The sequence below is a fragment of the Canis lupus genome, chromosome 26 (genome assembly GCF_003254725.2).
Source record: "Canis lupus dingo isolate Sandy chromosome 26, ASM325472v2, whole genome shotgun sequence".
In the NCBI taxonomy this organism is placed as follows: Eukaryota; Metazoa; Chordata; class Mammalia; order Carnivora; family Canidae; genus Canis; species Canis lupus.
In genome coordinates this window covers 25095122-25121340 of record NC_064268.1, presented here as the reverse complement: position 1 = coordinate 25121340, position 26219 = coordinate 25095122, and the positions used below count along the sequence as shown (strand labels likewise).

The following is a 26219-nucleotide window of genomic DNA, read 5'->3' as shown; positions in this document are numbered from 1 at the left end:
CATGGAGCCTGCTTCTCCCTCCTCCTGTGTCTCTGCCTCTCTCTCTCTCTCTCTCTCAAAAATAAATAAATAAATCTTTTTTAAAAAATAAAATAAAATAAATAAAATAAAATATAACAGACCATGAAGAGTTTGGTATGCATATTATAATCTCTAGAACAACCAACTAAAAGAAAAGGAGATAAAGCCAAAGAGCCCATAGATAAATTAAAATCTATGTTTATAAGTTAGAAGACTCGGGGATCCCTGGTGGCTCAGCGGTTTAGCACCTGCCCTCCACCCAGGGCGTGATCCTCGGGTCCCAGGATCAAGTCCTGCATCAGGCTCCCTGCATGGAGCCTGCTTCCCCCTCTGCCTGTGTCTTTGCCTATGTGTGTGTTTGTGTGTGTGTGTGTGTCTATCATGAATAAATGATTAAAAATCTTAAAAAAAAATAAGTTAGAAGACTCAACATACACCCACATAAATATACCCAAATGATCTTTCACAAAAGTGTAAAAAAAAAAAAAAAGATAGCTTTTTGCACCTTTTCAACAAATGGTGCTGAAGAAACTAATATGCCATTACAGCAAAATTGAAGGATACACAGTAAATATACAAAAATCAATGGATTTCCTGTATGCCAGCAATGATCAAGTGGAGTTTGACATTAAAAACAACATTTACATTACGTTAGCATCCCCAAAAATGAAATACCTAGGTATAAATCTAACAAAATATGTACAAGTTCTACATGAGGAAAACTACAAAACTGTGAGGAGGGAAATGAAAGAACTACATGTTCTTCTTTCAAGAAGATAATACATGTTCATGGAAGACTCAACATTGTCAGATTGTTCATTCTTCCTGGCTTATAGATTCAGTGCAATACTGATCAAAACCCTAATTCTTTTGTAGATGCTGACAAATTGAGTCTAAGATTTAAATTGAGGCCATAGACCAAGAACAGCCAACACAATATTGAAAGTGAAGATCAAAGTTGAAGAACTGACACTACCTGACTTCAGGACTTACTAAAATGCTGCAGGAATAAAGACAGTGTGATACTTATAAAGTAGATAAGTGGATCAATGGAATTGAATAGAGAGCCTGGAAATAGACGCACAGAAACATAATCAACTGATCTTTGACAAAGGTACAAAGGCAATACAATAGAGAAAAGTAGTCTTTTCAACAAATGGTGCTAAAAGAACTAAACATTCAAAGGGAGCTTGGATGACTCAGTTGGTTGGGCATCTGCCTTTGGCTCAGGTCATGATCCCAGGATCCTGGGATTGAGACTCACATCTGGCTCCCGGCCCAGTGGGGAGCCTGCTTCTTCTTCTCCCTCTGCCTGCTGCTCACCCTGCTTGTGCATTCTCTGTGTCCCAAATAAATAAATAAAATCTTTTTAAAAAACTAAACATTCACATGCAAAAAACAAAAAAATGAATCAAGACACAGACCTTGGGACAGCCCTGGTGGCACAGCGGTTTGGTGCTGCCTGCAGCCCAGGGTGTGATCCTGGAGACCTGGGATCAAGTCCCACATCAGTCTCCCTACATGGAGCCTGCTTCTCCCTCTGCCTGTGTCTCTGCCTCTGTGTGTGTGAGTGTGTGTGTGTGTCTTTCATGAATAAATTTTTTTAAAATCTTCAAAAAAAAGACACAGACCTTACACTTCACAAAAATTAACTTAAAATAATAAAAAATAAAATAAAATTAACTTAAAAAATAAAATAAAATGGATCATAAACCTATATGAAAATATAAAACTCCTAAAAGACAACATAGGAGAAAATCTAGGTGACCTTAGGTGTGCTGACCTTTTAGATACAATCAGATAAGAATAGCCCATGAAAGAAATCATTGATAGGCTGGATTTCATTAAAACTTTTTTTTAATTTTTTATTTATTTATGATAGTCACAGAGAGAGAGAGAGAGGTAGAGACATAGGCAGAGGGAGAAGCAGGCTCCATGCACTGGGAGCCCGACGTGGGATTCGATCCCAGGTCTCCAGGATCGCGCCCTGGGCCAAAGGCAGGCGCCAAACCGCTGCGCCACCCAGGGATCCCTTCATTAAAATTTAAAACTCTGCTCTGCAAAAGACACTGCCAAGAGAATGAGAAGACAAGCCATAGTTGAGAAAATATTTGCAAAATACACATCTGATAAAGGATTGTCATTCAAAATACACAAAGAACTCCTAAAACTCAATAATAATAACAAACAATTTTTAAAATAAGCCAGAGATATGAACAAATATCTCACGAAAGAAGATACACAGATGGAACACAGCATATGAAAAGATGCTCAAGGGATCCCTGGGTGGCGCAGCGGTTTGGCGCCTGCCTTTGGCCCAGGGCGCGATCCTGGAGACCCGGGATCGAATCCCACATCGGGCTCCCAGTGCATGGAGCCTGCTTCTCCCTCTGCCTGTGTCTCTGCCTCTCTCTCTCTCTCTGTGACTATCATGAATAAATAAATAAAATCTTAAAAAAAAAAAGAAAAGATGCTCAACATCATATTTCACTATGGAATTCCAAATTAAAACATATAGTGCATTTACCCCAAAGATACAGATGTAGTGAAACAATGGGACAACTGCACCCCAATGTTCATAGCAGCAATATTCACAATAGCCAAACTGTGGAAGGAGCTGAGATGCCCATGGACAGATGAACGGATAAAGATAAAGAATATGTGAGATATATATATATAGTGGAATATTAGTCAGCCATCAGAAAGGATAAATATCTATCATTTACATCGATGTGGTTGGAACTGGAGAGTATTATACTGAGTGAAATAAGCCAGTTGGAGAAAGACAATTATCATATGGTTTCACTCACATGTAGAATATAAGAAATAGTGAAAGGGACCATAAGGGAAGGAGGGGAAACTGAATGGGGAAAAATTAGAAAGGAAGACAAACCATGAGAGACCCTTAACCCTGGAAAACAAACTGGGGGTTGCTGAAGGGGAGGTAGGTGATGAAATGGGGTAACTGGGTGACAGGCATTGAGGAGGGCATGCAATGTGATGAATACTGGGTGTTATACTATATGTTGGCAAATTGATTTAAAAAATTTTTAATAATGCTGGGGAGGAAAAAAAGGAATGCAGGGTCTCAATCCAATCCCAGACCTGCTGAATCAGAAGCTGCATTAAACTGATTCCCAGGTAACATGTGCACATGAAGGTCTGGGAAGCATTGAGTTAGAGAAGAGCATAGTTGGGACATTGGCACTGATCCCTGCTCATTAGACTAATAAAAGTTACTTCTGTTTGACTAAAAAAAAAAAATTAAATTAAAACTTTAGAGAATAAAACAAATAGTGCTAGAGCAAGTAGACATTCATATGCAAAAAAATAATAACTTCAGTCTAAACCTCACACTTTATATAAAAATTCAAAATCGGGGCACCTGGCTGGCTCAGTTGGTAGAGTAGGACTCTTGATCTTGGGTTTGTGAGCTTAAGCCCTATGTTGGGTGTAAAGATCGCTTAAAAACAGAATCTTGGGCACCGGCACCGGCAGCAGGAGGCAGCAGGATGGTGAAGCTGATGGCTCAGTACACCAAGCCGTGCAGGACCGTGAGCTGGATCTCCAGGGGTATAGAATTCCTGTCATTGAAAATCTGGGTGCTACCTTAGACCAGTTTGATGCTATTGATTTTTCTGACAACAAAGTCAGGAAACTGGATGGTTTTCCTTTGTTGAGAAGGCTGAAAACACTATTAGTGAACAACAATAGAATGTGCCATACCGGTGAGGGACTTGATCAGGCTCTACCACGTCTGAGAGAACTCATTCTCACCAACAATAGAGTCTTGTGGAACTGGGTGACCTGGACCCTTTGGCATCTCTCAAATCACTGACTTACCTAAGTATTCTGAGAAATCCTGTAACAAACAAGAAGCATTATAGACTGTATGTAATTTATGAAGTTCCACAAGTCAGAGTATTAGATTTCCAGAAGGTGAAACTAAAAGAGCCTCAGGAAGCAGAGAAAATGTTCAAGGGCAAACGGGGTACACAACTTGCAAAGGATATTGCCAGGAGAAGCAAAACTTTCAGTCCAGGTGCTGGTTTGCCAACTGACAAAAAGAAAGGTGTGGGCCAATTGAACACCAATAAAAAATAAATTTATATAAAAAAAAAAGAAAGGTGTGGGCCATCTCCAGGGGATGTAGAAGCAATCAAGAATGCTATAGCAAATGTGTCAACTCTGGCTGAGGTGGAGCAGCTGAAGGGTTTGCTACAGTCTGGTCAGATACCTGGCAGAGAACGCAGATCAGGCCCCACTGATGATGGTGAAGAGGAGATGGAAGAAGACACGGTCACAAATGGGTCCTGAGCAGTGTGACCCAAGTATCTGCAGGATGTATAATATGCCTACTTGGGACAAGTCCTGTTTTATTGAACTTGGAATAATAGCCTTGTTTGAGTCAGCAAAGTGGAGCTCATAAGAATTGTTGAAATGCTTAAGACTGCTGCCCGTAATTTTGTGATACTATAAATCTTGAAATCTAAATGCCAGTTTTCTACAAACAGTAAAAATATGACATTCACTGTGCCGCCAAGTTGTCTGTCATCAGGCAGGGGTGGGTGGGTGTGCAGTGCTGTGAGGTATATGGACATGTGGAGGTTGGAAATGACAGAAGCCAGTGTTTCTAGATAGGCTTCCCAGGCCTCTATAAAATGTTTAGATTTTTAAATTATTAATAAAACTCAAGATAATCTGCTGCCAGTGGCAGTGCCAGTAAAAAAAAAAAACTCTAAATAAATATTTTATAGATATAAATGTAAAACTATAAAACTTTAAACCATAAGAGAAACTCTTTAGTATCTAGAGCTAGGCAAAGAGTTCTTAAGATCAAAAGCATTCAGGACACCTGGGTGGTTCAGCAGTTGAGCATCTGCCCTCGGCTCAGAGCGTGATCCCAGGGTCCTGGGATTGGGTCCCTTATCAGGCTCCCCACAAGGAACCTGCTTCTCCCTTTGCCTATGTCTCTGCCTCTCTCTGTGTGTCTCTCATGAATAATAAATAAAATCTTTTAAAAAAAAAGTCAGTTCTTCCCAAATACATCTATGGATTCAACACAATCCCAGTCAAAAATCCCAGCAGAAGAAAGTTACTAACGAAGTAAAATTTTTTGTAAATATTGACAATATTATTCTATAATTTAGAAAGGCAAAGGAATATGAATAGCCAAAAGAATTTTAAGGTAAAATAACAAAGTTGGAGAATTTACAGTCTGTTTCAAGACTTACTTTATATAAAGCTACAAGAATCAAGACAGTATTGATGAAAGGATAGGTATACAGGTAAATAGATAATGGATGGATAGATAGATAAATAGATGATAGATCAACAGAAGAAAAAAGGAGTCTAGAAATAGACCCATGCAAATATGGCCAATTGATTATATTTTTAACTAATGGATTTTATTTCTTAGAGAAGTTTAGGCTTGCAGAAAAATTGAACCGAAAGTACAGAGAGTTCCCATATACTCATTCTCTCCTCACCCCAGTTTCTCCCAGTATTAGTGTCTTTCATTAGTGTGTTACATTTGTTACAACTTATGAACTGATACTGATACATTATCGTTAACTAAAGTCCAGAGCTTGGGTGCATTTGGTGGGATGAGCACTGGGTGTTATGCTATATGTTGAGAAAATTGAACTCCAATATAAAAAAAAAGTCCAGAGCTTACAGTAGGGTTCACTGTGTTGTAAAATTCTATGGGTTTTGTGAAAGGCATAATATCATGTACTCGTCATTATAGTATCATGTGAAATAGTTTCACTGCCCTCAAAATCCCATGTTCCACTATTCATAACCTCCCCCATCTTCTCCACCCTTGGCAACTATTGATCTTTTTATTGTTGCTATATTTTTGCCTTATCTAGAATGTCAAGTAATTGGAATCATACACTATGTAGCCTTTCCAGATGGGTTTTTTTCACAGATGGGTTTTTTTCACTTAACAATATGCATTTAAGTTTCCCCCATATAGCACTGGGTGTCATGCTATATGTTGGCAAATCGAACTCCAATAAAAAAACATATACAGAAAAAAGTTTTCTCCATGTCTTTTCATTGTTTGTTTCTTTTTATTGCTGTATAATATTCCATTGTATGGATGTATCAGTTTCTTTATCCATTCACCTATTAAAGGATGACATCTTAGCTGCTTCCAATTTTTGGCAATTATGAATGAAGGTTCTATAGACATTTGCGTTCAGGTCTGTGTAGAGATAAGTTATTTATTTATTTGTGTAAATATCTAAGAAGTATGATTGCTGGACCTATAGTAAGACTATGGTTAGTTTTGCAAGAATCTTCCAAACTGTCATCCAAGGTGTCTGTTCCATTTTACATTCCTACCAGCAGTGAATGATTGTGCCTGTTGCTCTACATCTTCATTAGTCTTTAGTGTTGCACATGTTAATTTGATTTTTTTAAGATTTTATTTTTAGGGGGATCCTGGGGTGTCTCAGCGGTTCAGCACCTGCCTTTGGCCCAAGGCGTGATCCTAGAGTCCTGGGATCGAGTCCCACATCAGGCTCCCGGCATGGAGCCTGCTTCTCCCTCTGCCCCCCACCCCTCTGTGTGTGTGTGTGTGTCTAACATGAATAAATAAAGAAAAGATTATTTAAAAGATTTTATTTTTAGGTAATCTCTACACCCAATGTGGAGCTCAAACCTATAACCCCAAGATCAAGAGTCAGATGCTCTACTGACTGAGCCAGGCAGGCACCCCCCATATGATTTTTTAAAAAGCAGCAAAGGCAATTCAATAGAGAAAAATAGTACTTCCAACACTTTGTTCTGGGAAAATTGACCATCCATATGCAAAAGAATGAATTTCAACTTATACCTCATACCTTAAACAAACAAACAAAAGCTCTAAATGTATCATAGACCTAAATGCAAAACTATAGTCTTTAAAGATATCAAAAGAGAAAATCTTTGTGATCTTATATCAGGCAAGAGTTCTTAGATATTACCCAAAAGCATAGTCCATAAAAGAAAAAGTAATAAAATAGGATTTTTCAAAATTTTAAACTGTTTTCTAAAGACACTTGCAATTTAGAAGAAGATATTAGCAAATCACATTATCTGACAAAGGACTTACTTGTATCCAAAATATATTATTTTCTAAATTCAAGAATAAGAGTATGCAGGGACACCTGGGTGGTTCAGTTGGTTAAGCATCTGACTTCAGCTCAGGTCATGATCTCAGGGTCCTAGGATCAAGCACTGCATCAGGCTCTGTGCTCAATGGGGGAGTCTGATTCTCCCTCTCCCTATGCCCCTCCCCCAGCTTGTGCTCTCTTGTCTCTCTGAAATAAATAAATTAAATCTTTTTTTTTAATTTTTCAAATAAGAAAACTCAGTTTTTTTAATGGCAAAAGATTTCAACAGACACTTCATCAAAGAAGATATATGGACAGCAAATAAGCACGTGAAAAGATGCCCAACATCTCTACGCATTAGTGATGCAAAATGAAACCACAATGAGATACCACTACAATCTTAGAATGACCCTTTCAAAAAACTACCAATACCAAGTATTGGGAGAAGATGTGGAGCAACTGAAACTCTCACATATTGCCAGTGGGAATATAGAATGGTACAGTCACTCTGGAAAACAGTTTGGCAGTTTCTTAACAAATTAAACATAATTAGCATGTGACCCAGAAATCTCCTTCATACCTATTTACTCAAGCGAAATGAAAATTTATGTTCACACAAAGACCTATACACACCAAAATTTGGAAACAGTGTCCCTCAACTAGGAAAAAGATAAACAATAGTATATTCATAAAGTGGATTATTATTTCATTAATAAAAAATAACAAATTACTACTGATATATGGAACAACATAAAAGATTTCAAATGTGGGATCCCTGGGTGGCGCAGCGGTTTAGCGCCTGCCTTTGGCCCAGGGCGCGATCCTGGAGACCCGGGATCGAATCCCACGTTGGGCTCCCGGTGCATGGAGCCTGCTTCTCCCTCTGCCTATGTCTCTGCCTCTCTCTCTCTCTCTCTCTCTCTCTCTCTCTCTCTCTCTCTCTCTGTGTGACTATCATAAATAAAAAATAAAAAATAAAAGATTTCAAATGTATTATGCTAGTGAAAGAAATCAGAGTCAAAGGCTATATACCATAGTATTTCATTGATACTAGAAAACACATAACTATAGCAATGAACAACAAATCAGTAGTTGCCAGTGGTTGGGGGTGGGGGCTCACTACAAATAGAATTAGGGAGATGATGGAAGCTTTCTGTATCTAGTTTGTGGTGATAATTACATGACTGTATGTTTTTGTCAAAATTCATAGAACTAAACATCCAAAAACAGTGAATTTTAATATATATATATATATATATATATATATATATATATATATATATTACAAATCATTTGCATGGGAGGTTTCCTGCCTGGCTCAGTCAGTGAAACATGTGACTCTTGATATCAGGGTTGTAAGTTCAAGCTCCATATTGGGTGTAGAGATTACTTAAAAATAAAATCTTAAAAAAGAACAATGATAATTTTTTAAACTGCAGTGAAATATCTGTGATTTAGAGCAAAGGTGACTTAATAAACTAACATTTCTTTACGGTTTACTAAGAGAAAAACTTCTCCAGGTGGTTTTAATATGCAATCAAGTTTAAGAAAAAAAAAGTTTAAGAACCATAGCTCAGGGGCGCCTGGTTAAGCATCGTAGTTGGTTAAGCATCTGCCTTTGCTCAGGTCATGATCCCAGGGCCCTGGGATAGAGCCCCACATTGGGCTCCCTGCTCAGCAGGATGTCTGCTTCTCCCTCTGCCCCTCCCGCCCCCGCTCATTTTCTCTCTCTCTCTCCCTCTCTCTCAAATAAAATCTTTAAAAAATAATAATAATAAACCATAGCCCAAGGCAGTTATTTTCCCACAAATGTATATACATCCCCCAGGGCTACTTTTTCTTCTCAGTTTCCTCAAGAAAATAAGTCTGACCCAGGTGGTCAGTAACAAAGACCCATTGAGTTGGAAAAGGTGATCCATGAATGTCTTAAAATGAAAGTGCAGGCTGATTGTACTAGAAATGTTTCATTTGGAGAAAAGGAGACTCAAAACATGCAAAGTTATTGTCTTTAGATAGTTGAAGGGTGATCAGATGGAAAAAAAACATATTTTTTGCGTTTCTAGTGGGCAGGCAGAAAACAATTGGTAGAAAGGGTACAGAGCTCAATATAGGAAAGAGTTCTAACAACAGTTAATCTTCAGATAGAATGGGATGTGTCTTGAAGGAGTGAGCTTCAAAGACTAAACAGCAGAAGTGGGTTAGCCACTTATCTAAGATTTTATACAGGGCATTGCAGCCCTGGGTGAAAAATTAGATCCAATAACCTCTTACTTAGGTCTAGATCAATTCTAAAATTCACAAAATTCCAAGCACTGCCCAGAGGAAGTTGAATTCCCCTGGACTCTTTAGCTGAGCAAAATTTGAGAGATGTTGGGACACCTGGGTGGCCCAGTGGTTGAATGTCTGTCTGCCTTTGGCTCAGGGCGTGATCCCGGATTCCCAGGACCAAGTCCCACATCAGGCTCCTTGCCTAGAGCCTGCTCTCCTCTCTCTGCCTGTGTCTCTGCCTCTTTCTCTGTATCTCTCAAGAATAAATAAATAAAATCTTTTTAAAATAAAAATAAAATTTGAGAGATGCTAAGAGGTCCTATCTGCCAAAACCTCTCCTCTGCAATGGAGGTGAAATTCCATTTCACTTTCACGAACACTAAATAATGCTAAAAAGTTGAAGGTCCTGGACAGAAAAAAATTGTTGTTCAGGGAGCATCTGAGTGGCACAGTCAGTTAAGCATCTGATTCTTGATTTCAGCTCAGGTTGTGATCTCAGGGTCATGAGATTGAGCTCTGTGTCAGGCTCCATGCTCATTGGGGCATGTAGGCCTGAGGATTCTCTCTCCCTCTTCCTCTGCCCTTTCCCCTGCACTCTCACTCTCTCTTACTCTCTCAAATAAATATTTAAAAATAAAAAGAGGGGCAGCCCAGGTGGCTCAGCGGTTTAGTGCCACCTTCAGCCCAGGGCCTGATCCTGGAGACCTGGGATCGAGTCCCACATCGGGCTCCCTGCATGGAGCCTGCTTCTCCCTCTGCCTGTGTCTCTGCCTTTCTCGCTCTCTCTCTCTCTGTCTCTCATGAATAAATAAGTAAAATCTTTTTTAAAAATTACTCCAGGGAGAGGGGAAGGTGGTAAGGAGATGAATAGGCGATTTATTTTTTTTTATAAATTTATTTTTTATTGGTGTTCAATTTGCCAACATATAGAATAACACCCAGTGCTCATCCCATCAAGTGCCCCCCTCAGTGCCCATCACCCAGTCACCCCCACCCTCCACCCACCTCCCCTTCCACCACCCCTAGTTCGTTTCCCAGAGTTAGCAGTCTTTCATGTCCTGTGTCCCTTTCTGATATTTCCCACTCATTTTTTCTCCTTTCCCCTTTATTCCCTTTCACTATTTTTTATATTCCCCAAATGAATGAGACCATATAATGTTTGTCCTTCTCCAATTGACTTATTTCACCCAGCATAATACCCTCCAGTTCCATCCATGTTGAAGCAAATGGTGGGTATTTGTCTGAATAGGTGATTTAAAATGAGGAATTCACTTTAATAATAATAAAAGAAATATACAGTTTAAAATTTCATTCTAGCACTGGGTACTATATAAGACTGATGAATCACTGATATCTACTTCTGAATCCAATATATATTCTATGTTAATTAATGGAATTTAAATAAAAATTTTAAAAATAAAATAAAATTTCATCCTAAACAGTATGGAGTTTCCTCAAAAAGTTAAAAATAGATCTACCCTACACCCAGCAATTGCATTAGTAGGTATTCAGTCAAAGGATACAAACACAATGATTCAAATGGGCACATGCACCCCAATGTCCACATTAGCCAAAATATGGAAAGAGTACAGATGGGAGTATAACTTAGTACAAATACTTTGGATAAAATCTGGCCATATCTAATAAAAGTAAAAACATGCATACAGCTTTAACCACTTTCATTTCTAAGTACCTACTCTAAAGAAACTCTTACATCTTATACATATGCGCAAAGGGACATACATAGAATGTTCATTGCAGGTCTGCCTGTAGTAATAAAAGGAAAAGCAAAATGCAACCGTAAATCACTTTTCCTTAGAAGAGAATATCAAATAGCCAAAATATATGTCGTCATGGGCAAATCTCAAAAGCAGAATATTGAGTGAAAAAGACAACGCTTGGGATCCCTGGGTGGCGCAGCAGTTTGGCGCCTGCCTTTGGTCCAGGGCGTGATCCTGGGGACCCAAGATCGAATCCCACATCAAGCTCCCGGTGCATGGAGCCTGCTTCTCCCTCTGCCTATGTCTCTGCCTCTCTCTCTCTCCCCTTGTGTGACTATCATAAATAAATAAAAATTTTAAAAAAAGACAACGCTACAAGGAATTTATGGTATGCTTGCATCATATGTACTTTTTTAAGGGTTTTTTTTTGTTTGTTTGTTTGTTTTTGTTTTTTTTTTGGTAATCTCTACATCAAAGGTGGGAGTTGAGCTCACAACCCCAAGATCAAGAGTCACACACTCTTCCGACTAAGCCAACCAGGAGACCCTATGTGTATTTTAAAGCACTAAAACTAGGGCTCCTGGGTGGCTCATTGGTTGAGTATCTGCCTTTGGCTCAGGTTGTGATCCTGGCCCCTGCATCTGGCTCCCTGCAGGGAGCCTGCTTTTCCCTCTGCCTATGTCTCTGCCTCTCTGTGTGTCCCTCATGAATAAATAAAATCTTTAAAAAATAAAATAAAGGGGATCCCTGGGTGGCGCAGTGGTTTAGCGTCTGCCTTTGGCCCAGGGCGCGATCCTGGAGATCCAGGATCGAATCCCACGTCAGGCTCCCGGTGCATGGAGCCTGCTTCTCTCTCTCTCTCTCTCTCTCTCTCTGTGTGTGTGACTATCATAAATAAATAAAAAATTAAAAAAAATAAAATAAAATAAAATAAAGCACCACATACCTGTGTGTGTGTGTGGAGAGAGAGAAACACGGAGAAACAAAAAGAAGTTTATGGGGACATACATATGTCTGCTCCACAGTCATCAGGGATCTCCTTTTCCCTCTCCTTCCCCGTCTGCCCCTCTTCCCACTTGTGTTCTATCTCCCTCTCTCTCTCAAATAAATAAAATATTTTTATTTTTTTTACATTAAAATCTTTTTAAAAAAATAAATAAACATAGGAACAATAAATGAAACCTTCAAGATAGTTACCTCTGGGAAAGCAGGAAGAAAGGTTGAAGGACAGAGCTTTATTTTATTTTTAAGATTCTTTTATTTATTTATTAGAGACAGGCAGAGGGAGAAGCAGGCTCCATGCCGGGAGCCCGAATCGGGACTCGATCCAGAATCTCCAGGATCACACCCTGGGCTGAAGGCAGCGCTAAACCGCTAAGCCACCAGGGCTGCCCAAAGGACAGACCTTTAGCTGAAGCTACACAGTTCAATTATTTTTTAAAAGGACAAAGATGTCTGAACCAAAAAACACATACACAAATAAGAATAAGACAAAGAGAAAGTGCGATAGTATCAGAACAAGCAAAGAGCTATGACAAAAGAAAAGATTCATGAGCCTGGGAAGCTCCAGATTTGTAACCATCTGAAACCTGATAGAATTTGAACTAGAACAGTTAAGTCATGTATTTAATTCGGGAAGCCGTTCGTAAGTCAAAGTTCTATTTGTTGAATATTGTGCAAATTTAAACATTTTCCATCAGGGTAGAAACTAAAAGCAAAGGAAGCTACAGCGTCACCTTGTGGTGATATTCAGCATTGCACTGAGGTGACTCCCCCACCCAGGGCTGTTCTGCGGAGCTATGTGCCTTTTCTGGGTCTGGACTCACTAGTCAGCAGAAGCGAAGAACTAGAATAAACCACAGACATTACCAGGAGTCAGAAGGCCCTGTTCTGGGTTTCCCACACACCCCCCCCCCCCTTTTTTTTTCCTAAAATAAAAGAGGCTTTGGGAGGCCTGGATGGCTCAGCGGTTGAGCGCCTCCCTCCGGCCCAGGGTGTGATCCTGGAGACCTGGAATCGGGTCCCACAGCCGGCTCCCTGCGTGGAGCTTGCTTCTCCCTCTGTCTGAGTCTCTGCCTCTCTCTCTCTCTCAATCGCTCTCTCTCATAAATAAATAAAATCTTTAAAAAAAAATAAGATAAAATGGGCTTTAATATAATAATATTAAAATGTACTGTTTACTATTTAAGACAATGAAATATTGGCCCTCCAAAAAAGTAAAGACATGGGAGGAAGAGGTGTTGAGCAGATGGGTTCCATGTGCATAGCGTTGCCACTGGACACTGGCTCAGCCCTGAGGTTGACTGTGGCCAGTGTTTCCTGTTCTTGAGTTCTGCTGGCCAGCTAGGATCGGGGCTCCAGCTGACAGGATAGGATGTAGCTTATTCTTCTGGTGGTTGATCGCATTGCCCTCCAGGTACTCCTCCATTGCAATGTCCAACATCAGCAGGTCAGTAAGGAAGGTGCCAAGGAAGGGACAACACCCTTCTTCTACCAACCCCTCTTCCTTCTCTCTGGACATCCATCCCCAGGGTGCCAAATTCAGATGGCCGCTCCTGGACAAGCAGCTTCCTGCTCTGTGGGTTTTCAAGCTTAAATTTTTGAAAGCTCTTCCTGGAAACTTTGGCCACTGTCTTCTTCAGGCGGTGAATCAAGGCACTCTGCAGAGCAGAGAGGATGGCATAGAGTGAGGAGTAGTTCTGCAGAATTTGACAGGCCTTGGCCACCTTGATCCAGTGCTCCACCACCATGGCCCTGTCCTAGGCTGTCATGCTTGGGTTGCCAAGGCAGGTGGTGAAGACGCAATTGGCCACACCATTGAACAGGGTGATGGTGGCACGGACTGTGCGTGCCAGGTGCTCATTGCCAGGCTTATTCCACCTGGACCAGATGGAGCCCAGGCACTGATGGGGCAGCACCTTCTTGAACAGATCTGGCCTCCATGGACAAAGGGTGCCAGGGTGGCTCCGAGCCCTGCCCCAGCTGCCCCCACCCTGGGGGACAGGGTGACCAAGACGCCCGCAGTGAGGCCCCTGCAGCCAGACTTGGGGCTCCCTAGAAGTACTTGAAGGCCACCCTTCTTCCTAACATACTTCTGGCAAGATCAGGACATGTCACCAATATTAGAAAGCCTAAAAGGCTAATGAAATGGGGGCAGACAGAAAGAACAGTATAATAGTACTGATGTCCCTTCATGGTAGAATGAGCTGGTATTGATTATCTATGAGCCTCAGACCCTCTTCAAAAATAAATTAACTTTTTCTCTATAAATAACTGCCTGATAGCCGAGGCAAGGATTATCAGCTACAGGTGGCCAATAATCTTCATCTCATATGTCAACTTCAACTACATGATGACTGACTAGAATGCTGTGTTAAGTAGGATTCTGAGGCAGAATTTGAGTTCAGTGGAAAGAAGGCCACTAATGACTGACATCTGTCTCAAGTATGGGAGGGAGGAATAACAATACACCTATTCTAGGTAAGGTTCTATTGCTGTAGATCTCTATGTAGCTCTAACCTCTGAGTCTCAGTTTTTCTCACTATAAAATGAGGATAATTTATGCCTGCTAGGCCTACTTCACAAAAAAAAAAAAAAGGCCATGGATTTGAAATACCTAAAACTATATAAGTGTGAGATAGTACAAGTATTTCTGTTGTCTTGTCTGGATGAACAAGAAAGGTAATGACTCCAGAGTTGCTAGTTGCCTTCCCCAATCTAAACACCACTGAAGGAACTGGAGGAAATTGTTTATAAATGTTAGGGGCTTAAAAAATAAAAATAAATAAATAAAATAAAATGTTAGGGGCTTGACGAGACAAATTGGGTAAGCAGGAATCTAAAGAGTTTAAATCATTAGCTGGGAGCCTGGTGCTACAGTTTATTCAGGGTCAGAGAATGGAATAAAATGAAATCAAACAGCATCATTGAATTACCCTCACAATAATCCACCCAACAATCACTTATTAGGTATCCACTCATTTGCTAATTTTACAGATATTTATTGAACACCTACTATGTGCCAGTTCTGTGCTGAGGCTAGGGATAGAGTTAGGATAAAATAATTAGGTATCTGCTCAAATGGAGTTCACAGTGTAGTAGGGAAGGCTGCATTAGGGGCACCTGGGTGGCTCAGTCGGCTAAGCATCTGCCTTCAGCTCAGGTCATGATCTCAGGGTCCCAGGACCAAGCCCCACATTGAGCTCTCTCCTCAGCAGGGAGTCTGTTTCTCCCTCTCTGCTTCTTCCCCCTACTCATCCTCTTACTCTTTCTCTCAAATAAATAAATAAATAATCTTTTAAAAAGAAAGAAAGAATGTAGGGTCTGCCTACATTGCTGCCTTTTCTTTCTTTTCCTGAGTCTGTTGCCTGCTTTGGTAGTTGTGTGACTTGAGCAAAATCCCTTCTCACTGGGCATTAGTTTCCTTATATATAACAGGGAGTTGAACCCTCTGATCTCTTCCATGCTTTGGCCATGTGGACCTTCCAATTCCCCAGATGCCACCACAATCTCTCTCTGTGGGCATTTGCCCACTTGGAACACTCCCTCACCCCATTTTCTATACCACTTACCTGGCTCTGTCCTTCACACAACTACCAAAGTAGGCAACAGACTCAGGACTAAATCCAATCCTCCTGCTCTCCAATGACCAATTCTTTCCTTGCAATCCTTTCCTCTTACCCTTCACGCCTACTAATCTCCAGTGAAGTCCCAGGGAATGTCCAGGAAACCAAGGCCCCTTCACACCAGCTCCTCACAGGGATTCAGATCAATCAAGCACAAGGCCTTGCTCTCAGAGATTGCTCCACAGCATCCTCCACCACTTCCTTGAGTATGAGTCAGGGCTGAATTTAGGAGCTGGTGAGTTGCAGGGGCTGGGTTCAGGACCCACCTTATGTGTACTTTCCTAGATTGGTGATGACAAGGAAATACCTCTCTCTCCCAGCCACATAAGAAAGCCTCACATTCCACCATCAGCCCTTCCTTCCTCTGGCTTAAGGTTCTGTTCTCTTTTTAAATGCAAATATTTGAGACACCTGAATGGCTCAGTGGTTGATCATCTGCCCTTCAGATCTGGGCATGGTCCTAGGGTCCTGGGGTCCTGGGATCAATTCCTGCATCAGGCTCCTTGCATGAAGCCTGCTTCTCCTCCCTCTGCCTATGTCTCTGCCTCTCTCTGTGTCTCTCAATAATAAATAAATAAAATCTTTTTAAAAAAAATAAAATAAGGGAAAGGAGTGAAGTAAGTCAATCGGAAAAGGACAATCATCATATGGTTTCACTCATACAGGAAATATAAGAAATAGTGAAAGCGATCGTAAGGGAAAGGAGGGGAACTGAGTGGGAAAAATTAGAGAGGGAGACAAACCATGAGAGACTCCTAATTCTGGAAAATGAACGAAGGGTTGCAGAAGGGGAGATGGGCGGGGGGTTGGGGTAACTGGGTGACAGGCACTGAGGTGGGTACTTGATGGGATAAGCACTGGGTGTTATATGGTGGCAAATCTAACTTCAATAAAAACAAATTTAAAAAATTTTTTTCAAGTTAAAAATTAATAAAATAAAATAAATGCAAATATTCTTGGAAGAATAACACTGTTACCTTCATGTGAGTATAGCATCCAACCTGGAACACTAAAACCGGAACAAAACTAAATATTAGCCAAGCCAAACTTCTTACAATACTGATGTGGAACATGAGCCCTGTGGAACATGAGCCCTGGCCTATCATCATCCAGTGTCAAAGTCAGGATGAAATCCTGGTCTCCTGATTCCCTGGTCCAGGGCTCTTTCTACTGTTCCACAGTTTCTCATTAGGTCTTGCCCTAAGAATGTTTTCCTGGAGGAATAGAAAGAAATAAAAGGGGATCCTTGGGTGGCTCAACAGTTAAAGCATCTGCCTTCAGCCCAGGGTGTGATCCTGAAGTCCCAGGATCGAGTCCCATGTCGGACTCCATGCGTGGAGCCTGTTTCTCCCTCTGCCTGTGTCACCACATCTCTCTCTCTCTCTCTCTGTCTGTCTCTCATGAATAATAAATAAATAAATAAATAAATAAATAAATAATCTTTAAAAAAAGAAAGAAAGAAAAGGCAGCATCACACAAGTGGAGAAAGGAATCAGAAAAAAAATAGAAGGCAATGGCTTGACTATAATTTTTCAACTCTGGTTTAGCTCATTCTTTGATTCAACAAATATTTCTTGAGGATCTTCTATGTTCCAAGTGCTGCGCTAGAAGCTAAGGGTAAGACAGTGTAGTCCTTGCCCTTGAGAACTTCCAGACTAGTGCTTCTAAGTTAACCTACTTGCTCAGGTTCTATACACACACACACAACCTCCAGCCCAGCCCCTTTACTAAGCCAATTAGCAAGCTCATAATAACCACTTAACTCAGTGCCTTTTTCTCTCACAGCGCACTTCATATGCACTGCCTCATTAATTTTCACACACACACATACAACATGAAAAAACATTCCCACCCATTTTACAGATAAGGGCACTAAAGCTCACTGTTTCCTTGGTTCAAATTGCCTTGCTTCTCTCTCACTTGAATCACCTTCCCCCAAACTCCTGGGTGGTTTCAAAAAAGGAAATGAGAAAATAACTCAATACCTCCTCTCGTAAACCTCTCTCCTCCTCCAGCCCACAAACAAGTCTGAGGCAAGAGGGACAACCTGTCATCTCATATGGTTTCTAGGAAAATTTGGAGCCTGGGGCCTGAGACTGGGCACCCTCCATGAATAAAACTGGGGATATCAGAGAAAAAGCCATCTGTTTGAGCCATCAGACTCAGTCCCTCCAATTTCGTCTTGATCTTCACAACAGTCCCTGTGGCAGTGTCCTCTGCAGTTGGAAACAAGGGCTCAATGACAGGAAATGTCATAAATCACACAGTGGGGAATGAGGGAGCCAGACAGAAGCTCTCCTCTTCTGATGCTGTAATGATTATGTCACACTGCTTTCTTTGTAACTTCAGGCAACCTTAGGCAAGAGTCAAGTTCTTGACCAGATCCTCCCAATTCCTTCGAGAAGTCTACCAGGGTTGGAGCAAGGAGTAGCACAGAATGGGGATCCCTGAGTGGGTCACCGGTTTAGCACCTGCCTTCGGCCCAGGGTGTGATCCTGGAGTCCCCGGATCCAGTCCTAGGATCCAGTCCCAGGATCAAGTCCTGCATCGGGCTCCCTGCATGGAGCCTGCTTCTCCCTCTGCCTGTGTCTCTGCCTCGTTCTCTCTCTCTCTCTCTCGAATAAATAAATAAATCTTAAAAAAAAAAAAAAAAAAAAAAGGAGTAGCACAGAAGCTGTTTGAGGCAAAGTCCTCAAGCCAGAGATCCAGGAGACAGTCTGGGTGTCCATCTTGGGATCATCTTTATTCATGAACACCTTCTCCACACCTTCTGAATCCCTCTTTCTAACCAGTTCAGGAATGCTCATCCAGGACAGCAGATGTGTCTAAACTCATACTGAGGGATCCCTGGGTGGCGCAGCAGTTTGGCGCCTGCCGTTGGCCCAGGGCGCGATCCTGGAGACCCGGGATCGAATCCCACATTGGGCTCCCGGTGCATGGAGCCTGCTTCTCCCTCTGCCTGTGTCTCTGCCTCTCTCTCTCTCTCTCTCTCTCTCTCTCTCTCTCTGTGACTATCATAAATAAATAAAAAAAATTAAAAAAATTTTTTTTAAAAATAAATAAAATAAACTCATACTGAGTCTGTTTGATTTTTCTGACTATAGCATCATTTTGGGATAATGTTCTCTATGTGAACTTCGTCCAGTAAAAGAAAACATGGCTTTTGATTTTTCTTAAAGCTCTTTCTTCTCATTTTGATGCATGCTACCACATAGGTGAATCTTGAAAACATCCAGCATTATGTGAGATACCTAGAATAAGCAACTTTGTAGAGATAGAAAGTAGAATAGTGGCTACCAAGGGGTTAGGGAAGAGGAGTAACAGGGAGTTAATTGTTTAGTGGGTGCAGAGTTTCTGTCTGGGATGATGAAAAAGTCATGGAAATAGATAATGGTGATGGTTGCACAACTTCATGATTGTCCTTAATGCCATTGAATTATACACTTAAAAATGATTTAATACAGGGCGACTGGGTGGTGCAGTTGGTTAAGCGTCAGACTCTTGGTTTTGGCTTGGGTTGTGATCTCAGAGTTGAGAGAGCCAGCTCTGCATCGGGCTCCATGCCCAGTGCAGCGTCTGCTTAGGACTCTCTCCCTCTCCCTCCACCCCTCCCTACTGTTTTCTCTTTCTCTCTCTCTCTCAAATGAATGAACGAATAAATAAATAAATCTTTTTAAAAATGATTTAATAGGTAAATTGTACATTCTGTATATTTTACCACAATGGTGTTTTGTTTTGTTTTGTTTGGTTTGGTTTGGTTTGGTTTTTTAATAGCAACTCCTTCTAAGATGAAGATGATGGTTATGGAAGATGTCTCATGCTGCTATGCAGTAAAAATTAAAGCCATGTTTCTTTTCTCTGTCCCTGTCATGGAAATACAGACAGATAACATCTTAGTGGTTAAGAACAAAGGTTTTATAGTCATAACACAGTTGTGTTCAGGTTTTGTTTCTATGATTTACTAGTTGTATCACCCTCAGCAACCTATACCACAAGGCTTCCAAACTTTGTTGTATATACAGACACCTGGGGCACCTAAGCTCTTCCAGAGCCTCAGTCTCCATGTGGAAAACAAGGGGATGCTGATAGTTATGGTCAACTCCCTTGCCCGTGCCCTTGTTGTGAAGATTAGATGAGACAGTATATGTAAAGTGCTAAACTCAATCCCCAGCACTCAGTGAGCACTCAAAATGAATGGAAACTAATATTCTTATTATTTTTCTACTTAATCTCTGTCCTTCCAAACTTAATAGTCACCTCAGGGTTTCCATCTGTCTATCTGTGTGGTTGTTTTATGTTTTGCCATGTGTACAAATTGGCTAGATAAGAGTTCTTGCACATGCAGCAAGTTCCTTGCAAGGTTGTATTCCCAGGCATAAATGGACACATGTCTGGGGAGGCACATGTTTGCAGCTGAGCGGTATATACATGTGTATCTGTGTATATATAAAGCACTGTTTCCTTATAAGACTTTGTTGTCAATCAACTAATTCAAAAGTCATTTTCTCTTACTTATCACAGTATCAACCAAGGTTAATAAGTAGAAAGATAATTAGATTGATTGGTCAAAGGGAAAGATTTTTGTTTTAATTGAAGTCTCTTATCCAAACCAAAGGTTTAGATATTGGAGAGAAATGTGATGACTAGTTATAAACATTCTGATCTATAGGTTCGTAAGGCTGTAAATGCCACAAGATGTCCCAAGTGCCCTGCCCAGCCTTCCCAGTCAGAGGTAGGAAGACTGATCTTGGGGTGCCCCTTGTGTTGAGATAGGCTTTCTATTGCCCTTCCACAGAGGTCCTCTACAGGTGCAAGATAGCTAACATCTAGGAGGCAGAACCCCTGAGTTCTGATCTTCCTCTGTAGCCAGCTCCCTTGACCACACCAGAATTCCAGGGTCACCCTATAGTGTGGCACAACGGTTAATGCAGCTGCCTTAGGCAAATTTGGGTTTAAATTCCAGTGCCTCCATTGCCCAGCTAGTAAATGTGTGATTCAGTTATTTCCTCTTTCTGAGCCTCATTTTCTCAACTATGGAAACTATTCTTTAAAAGTAAAATTCTGGATCCCTGGGTGGCGCAGCGGTTTGGCGCCTGCCTTTGGCCCAGGGCGCGATCCTGGAGACCCAGGATCAAATCCCACATTGGGCTCCCGGTGCATGGAGCCTGCTTCTCCCTCTGCCTGTCTCTGCCTCTCTCTCTCTCTCTGACTATCATAAATAAATAAACATTTAATAAAATAAAAGTAAAATTCTAAAAAATAAATAAATAAAAGTAAAATTCTATTTCACCAAGTTACTAAAGAAATTCATTAAGAACTTGTATTGAGGGGTGCCTGGGTGGCTCAGTAGTTGAGTGTCTGCTTTTGGCTCAGGTGGTGATCCTAGGGTCCTGGGATTGAGTCCTGCATTAGGCTCCCTGGGGGAGCCTGCTTCTCCCTCTGCCTCTGTCTCTGCCTATCTCTCTCTGTGTCTCTCATGAATAAATAAATAAAAATCTTAAAGCAAAAACTTGCATTGAAAGTCGTGAGCACAGTGCCTAATATAATGTAATGTCCACTTAATAATAACAGCTACTAGGATGCCTGGGTGGCTCAGCAGTTGAGCATCTGCCTTCAGCTCAGGGCGTGATCCCAGAGTCCTGGGATCAAGTCCCATATCGGGCTCCTTGCATGGAGCCTGCTTCTCCTGTCTCTGCCTCTCTCTTTGCCTCTCTCTGTGTCTCTCATGAATAAGTAAATAAAATCTTTAAAAATAATAATAAATAAAAATAACAGCTACTATTTATTGAACACTTACTCTATGCCTATCTACATAGGCATCATCTCATTTAATCCTCACAACAACCCAGTATGGTAGGTACCATTATTATTCCCATCTTACAGATGAGGAAACCAAGGCAATGTTCCAAGGTCATATAACTAGTAAGAGAAGAATTTGAACCCAAGCACTCTCTGACACTGTTATTTTTAATATTTTTGTTATCAACAAAAATAATAACACAGAAAGGATTTCATTGTCTCCCCTCCAACTGTGAAGGGGATTACCCTCAGATTCCTCTAAGATTCCTTTAAGATTAATGTGCATCCTTTACCCCTGTTTTATCCCCTGACTTTAGTGATGGTTCACTTAGTCACGCAACAAACATTCATTAAGCAGCTACCATGTGCCAGGCTCTGTGCTTGGCCCTGATGTTATGGCACTGAATAGAACAGTTGAGGTCCCTCTCTAAATGGAGTTGAGGAGCCAGCTGAGAATGAGGAGCTGAAGAATGAGAGGATCCAGCCATGCAGAAAAACAGAGGAAGAATGAAATTAAGGTGGGAAGGTGGGAATGAGTTTGGCTAGCATGATCTAAGAAGTGACAAAAGGGCAGTGTGGCTGGAGCAATTAGCGGGAAGAGATGACATGAGATGGTCTCTGCCCCTCTCCAGAGCTCCAGACCTATAGTTCACAAGCTGACTGCACAGACCTGTCTGAGTGGTCCCCAGACCCCTTAATGCAATATGTCTAAAACAGAAGTCTTTACTTTCTCCAGCCAAACTCCCGTCCTCTTCCCTGACCTGCCACTGCACAGCCAAACACCCCATGGCCCAAATTAAAGTATTGTTAAGTATCTCCTGAACTTGTCCTCTATCGCCACAACCCCTATCTTTGTTCAGTCCTCATCATCACTGGCCTGAGCTGTTGGACTGGCCCCTAACTGTTTTACCCTGTCTCCAGCCTCTTCACCTCCAATACCAGTACCTCTGACAGGCTGCTATCAGAGAGATCTCCAAAGCAAACACGCAAACATATAACTCCCCCAGTATAAAACCTCTCATGGTTCCTCCTTTGTCTCAGGGTGAAGTCTAAATAACATCCTTCATAGTGTGGTCTGAAGCCATATTTTCAGCCTTGTCTCCCACCCTGTCGTCCACAAATCTCAGAGCACCATCATATCAAACTACTCTTTCATACTATCAGGAGCAGCACAAGCTGTTCCCTCTACTTAAAATTCCCCTTCTGGCCCTCTCTCCCTGTAGAACTACTATTCAACCTTTAAGATAGAGTTCATTTCCTTGCCAAAGCCTTCCTTGACACCAGGAAGATCACCCACCTCACTATCCTAAGGACCCGCAGCACATGACAGTTACAGTACAGCAACAGTACTCACCAAATGTGTTTCTGATTATATGGTTATGTAATCTGTCTCCCCACCAAAGGAAGTTCAGAAAGTCTGGGATCCTGTCCCGTTGAATACAACACCTAGTACACAACAGATGCTCAATAAGAGTTTGATTGATTGATTAAAAATTGATAAAGCACAGAAAAAAAATCAATGAGTCCCTCAAAAAACAGATTCCCAACCTTGATCCCATTAGCATAAATTAAAGGTCTATAAGATGGGCATAGAAGCTAAGACCTAACCAAAAACTAACCTTGTTTTGCCACCTGGGAATCATAGATTGCCAGAAATAACTGAAGACCAGGAGGATACTAAGGTCTCAAGATAGTGATTTATCTAAGATCCCTCCCTCAGATGAGCAGAACTGGAAGCCAAAACTCCTGCCTCCTAATTCTGGAAGCTTCCCTGGAGGACAGCTTCTATCAAAAGTTCAAAGACAAAGAAGCAAGGTCTTCTTGTACACAGGCCCCCAAGAAGATATTCCTTGGCTCTTGCCAAATGCACAATCAACTTTGCTATGGGTTGAATTGTGTCCCCTCCGGAATTCATATGTTGAAGTCTTAACCTCCACTAGCTCAGAATGTTATCTTTTTGTAGCTCTGAATACCTTCAGTTTCTTTCCCCATCGATATTGGCTCTCAGGAAAGGATCTGCTCGCCCCATTTACACTGAACTGTTGTCAATTGATTCACAGGTTACTGAGTATGTTCTTCCTCCTACAGCATAAGAGCCTTTCAAAACAGATCAAAGCCTAGAGCTGTGGACATAAAGGTCTACCAGTGGAATGTTAACTATTAGTTAACCGGGTAGGAACACCTGAGAGCCTTCTGGTCATCCCTGAAATCCCGAGGCACAGGTAACAGCCTACCTCAGTTACTTGCAGGAACCTAACCAGTATACAATCTTGGTCTCTGAACCCAGAAAAAATTAACAAATACATACAGCTACACTTACAAATCAGGATCCAAACTTGCAGCCTTAACCAACACTAGGTAAAAGCCTCCCAAACCCACTTTTAAGATCCAGGTGATCATGACTCAGACTCAGGAGATCTAAATTCAAATCCCTGCTCTGCCACTGACTCCCTGGGAAACCTCAGTGCCTCTCTTTGTCCTCTCTTGGCCTCAGTTTTGCCCCAGGAAAAGAGTCAGGCTTAGACAAGGTGACTTCCAAATTCCCCCTCATCTCTACTCTGGGACACACTGGATCCTCCAGTTGTATGTATGTATGACTGGGACAGGGTCCAGGTAATTCCTAAAGGGTCAAATGATTAACTATTGAGCTGGGCCAGTTCCAGAAAGTACTCAAAAATTAACCTGGTTAGTCCTGTTTTCCCTTTTAATCTTTACCGTTAGTAACTCCAGTGAGGCATCGTTCCTCTCTAGCCTCCAAGGCCCATGTGCCATCCCCTGACCCTCTTCGCAGAGTGCTCCATTCCCCCTTCCCTTCCCCCCTGACTAATTCTCCCAGTCCTCACTTCATCCATGAAGCCTTTTCTGATTCCCCATGGCCCTGTGACCACCTCACTGTACTATACTATATCCTAGTATAAGTCATTTAACACCAACTGTCGGGGGTTTTAGTGACCTCTCCTATGGATACCTCTTCCTAATTGGCTACTCTCCTTAGGAGTCGAAATTATGCTTATCTAAAATTTTACATAGGGGATTCCAGCTCTGAGTGAAAGATTAGATCCAATGGCCTCTTAGGTCTAGATCAATTCTAAAATTCATGAATTCACAGATTCATTGGTTGAGGATGCTGAAACACTTGAAATGCTTTTCACCAAACTCTTGAAATAAGTCCTGACCACTAAGAAATGTTCTTAAGTCTTCAAAGCACCTGTAAGCTCTCTTAGCTCCTTGGATTCTCACAAGAGCCCTGTGAGGCAGGGGACCACTAAAGTGGAGCAATCTCCTTTCAGCCTAGCTCACAAATTGGTGATAGAGCCCAAATCACATGCCAGAGTTCTTGCCCTCCATTCCTAGGCTTTCGGGGGGTCCAGTACACAGTGAAATCATAGCCTCATCCTCTTTTTAAGAAACTGCAGCCTATTGCCACTTCTATATCAACATATGAACACACATACATTTTATAATACCTTCATGCTGGCTTCAGCCTGCATGTGGCTCCACATCTAAATCTAGGGCTGTTTTTCTCCCCTTCTTTATCACCATTCTCTAAGGGGAAAATAGCCCAGTGCAGTTCCCAGTCAGATCAATATATTTTCTGAAAGAGATTATAAGGGGCCAGGAGACACTGAGCTTGATCCTACTTGCTCTAGTATGCTCCATTCAGCCCCTTCCCTCCTCCCACAGGGCTCCAGGGGAGAAGAGGCAGGTGAAAGGTTTTAGTGTAGGCAGTCATCCCAACCCAACTTGGAGATGGGCTTTCCAGCCAGAATATCATTTTTCCCCTGACCAGCATTATAACCATATCATCATAGCCAACTTTGCTGTTTAGCAGGGTCGTTCAGAAACCTGTAAATATGTGTACAAGTTAATATGCAAATGGCTATTAGGTGAAGGTGTGTTTGGAAGGTGTGTTTATGCTATTGACTTTAGTTTGTGTGTGTCTGTGTGTGTGTGTGTTCTGTTGATATACTGTGAATATCCACGTGTATCTGCAGGCACCCTCCTGAAAATGTGTATATGTGCGAATGAGTATGTGAGTGAGCATAAGTATTTATTTGCTCACTCACCAGTCACCCATCAGTTCAACAAAGATGTATTGATGCTGCAGTCACTGTGCAAGGTTCTGGGCATGAATAAGACACAGAATGAAGGGAAATGCACCACAATGCTTGAGTGACAGACGTGTTTTTCAGTACTATGTAGCTGTCTATGAAATCACTACTCATATGTATGTGTACACTGGGACCCACATCAAGCAAGGGAAGTTCCTGATCATATAAGTGAGATCACATCATCTGTTGGTGTGGAAAAATGCTATGTTCTCTCCCCAAGCCCCAAGGATCAGATTTAAACAGGCCTCACCAGAGCCTTGGGCAATGGATACATTCTCCACACTCTGCCAGGGTGGAAGGCTAAAGTAGTGGGGCCCCCCTCATTGTTCCAGCCACTCCACCCTCCCCAGTCATAGGGAGATGAGGCAGCACCTGATAGCAGGGCAATGAGAGTCCAGCCTGGAAGCCACCCGAGCTTCACGTGTATTTATGGTTTCACAGTTAATGTTTGGCCCGGAGTTATTTTTACTTTAGGAGGCAAGCCGGAAAAGGCAGGGAAGAGATGAGGGCAGGGGAGATAAGATGCCAGGTCACCTACAGGAGGCACCTGCTCTGACAGCTGCCCCAGGC

At 41.7% G+C, this 26219-nt stretch overlaps 1 pseudogene; it reads left to right on the top strand.

Annotated features, from left to right (window-relative positions):
* Window positions 1-537: 537 nt before the first annotated feature.
* LOC112676364 (U2 small nuclear ribonucleoprotein A'-like) lies at window positions 538-4432 on the top strand (annotated as a pseudogene).
* The last annotated feature ends 21787 nt before the right edge of the window (window positions 4433-26219 follow it).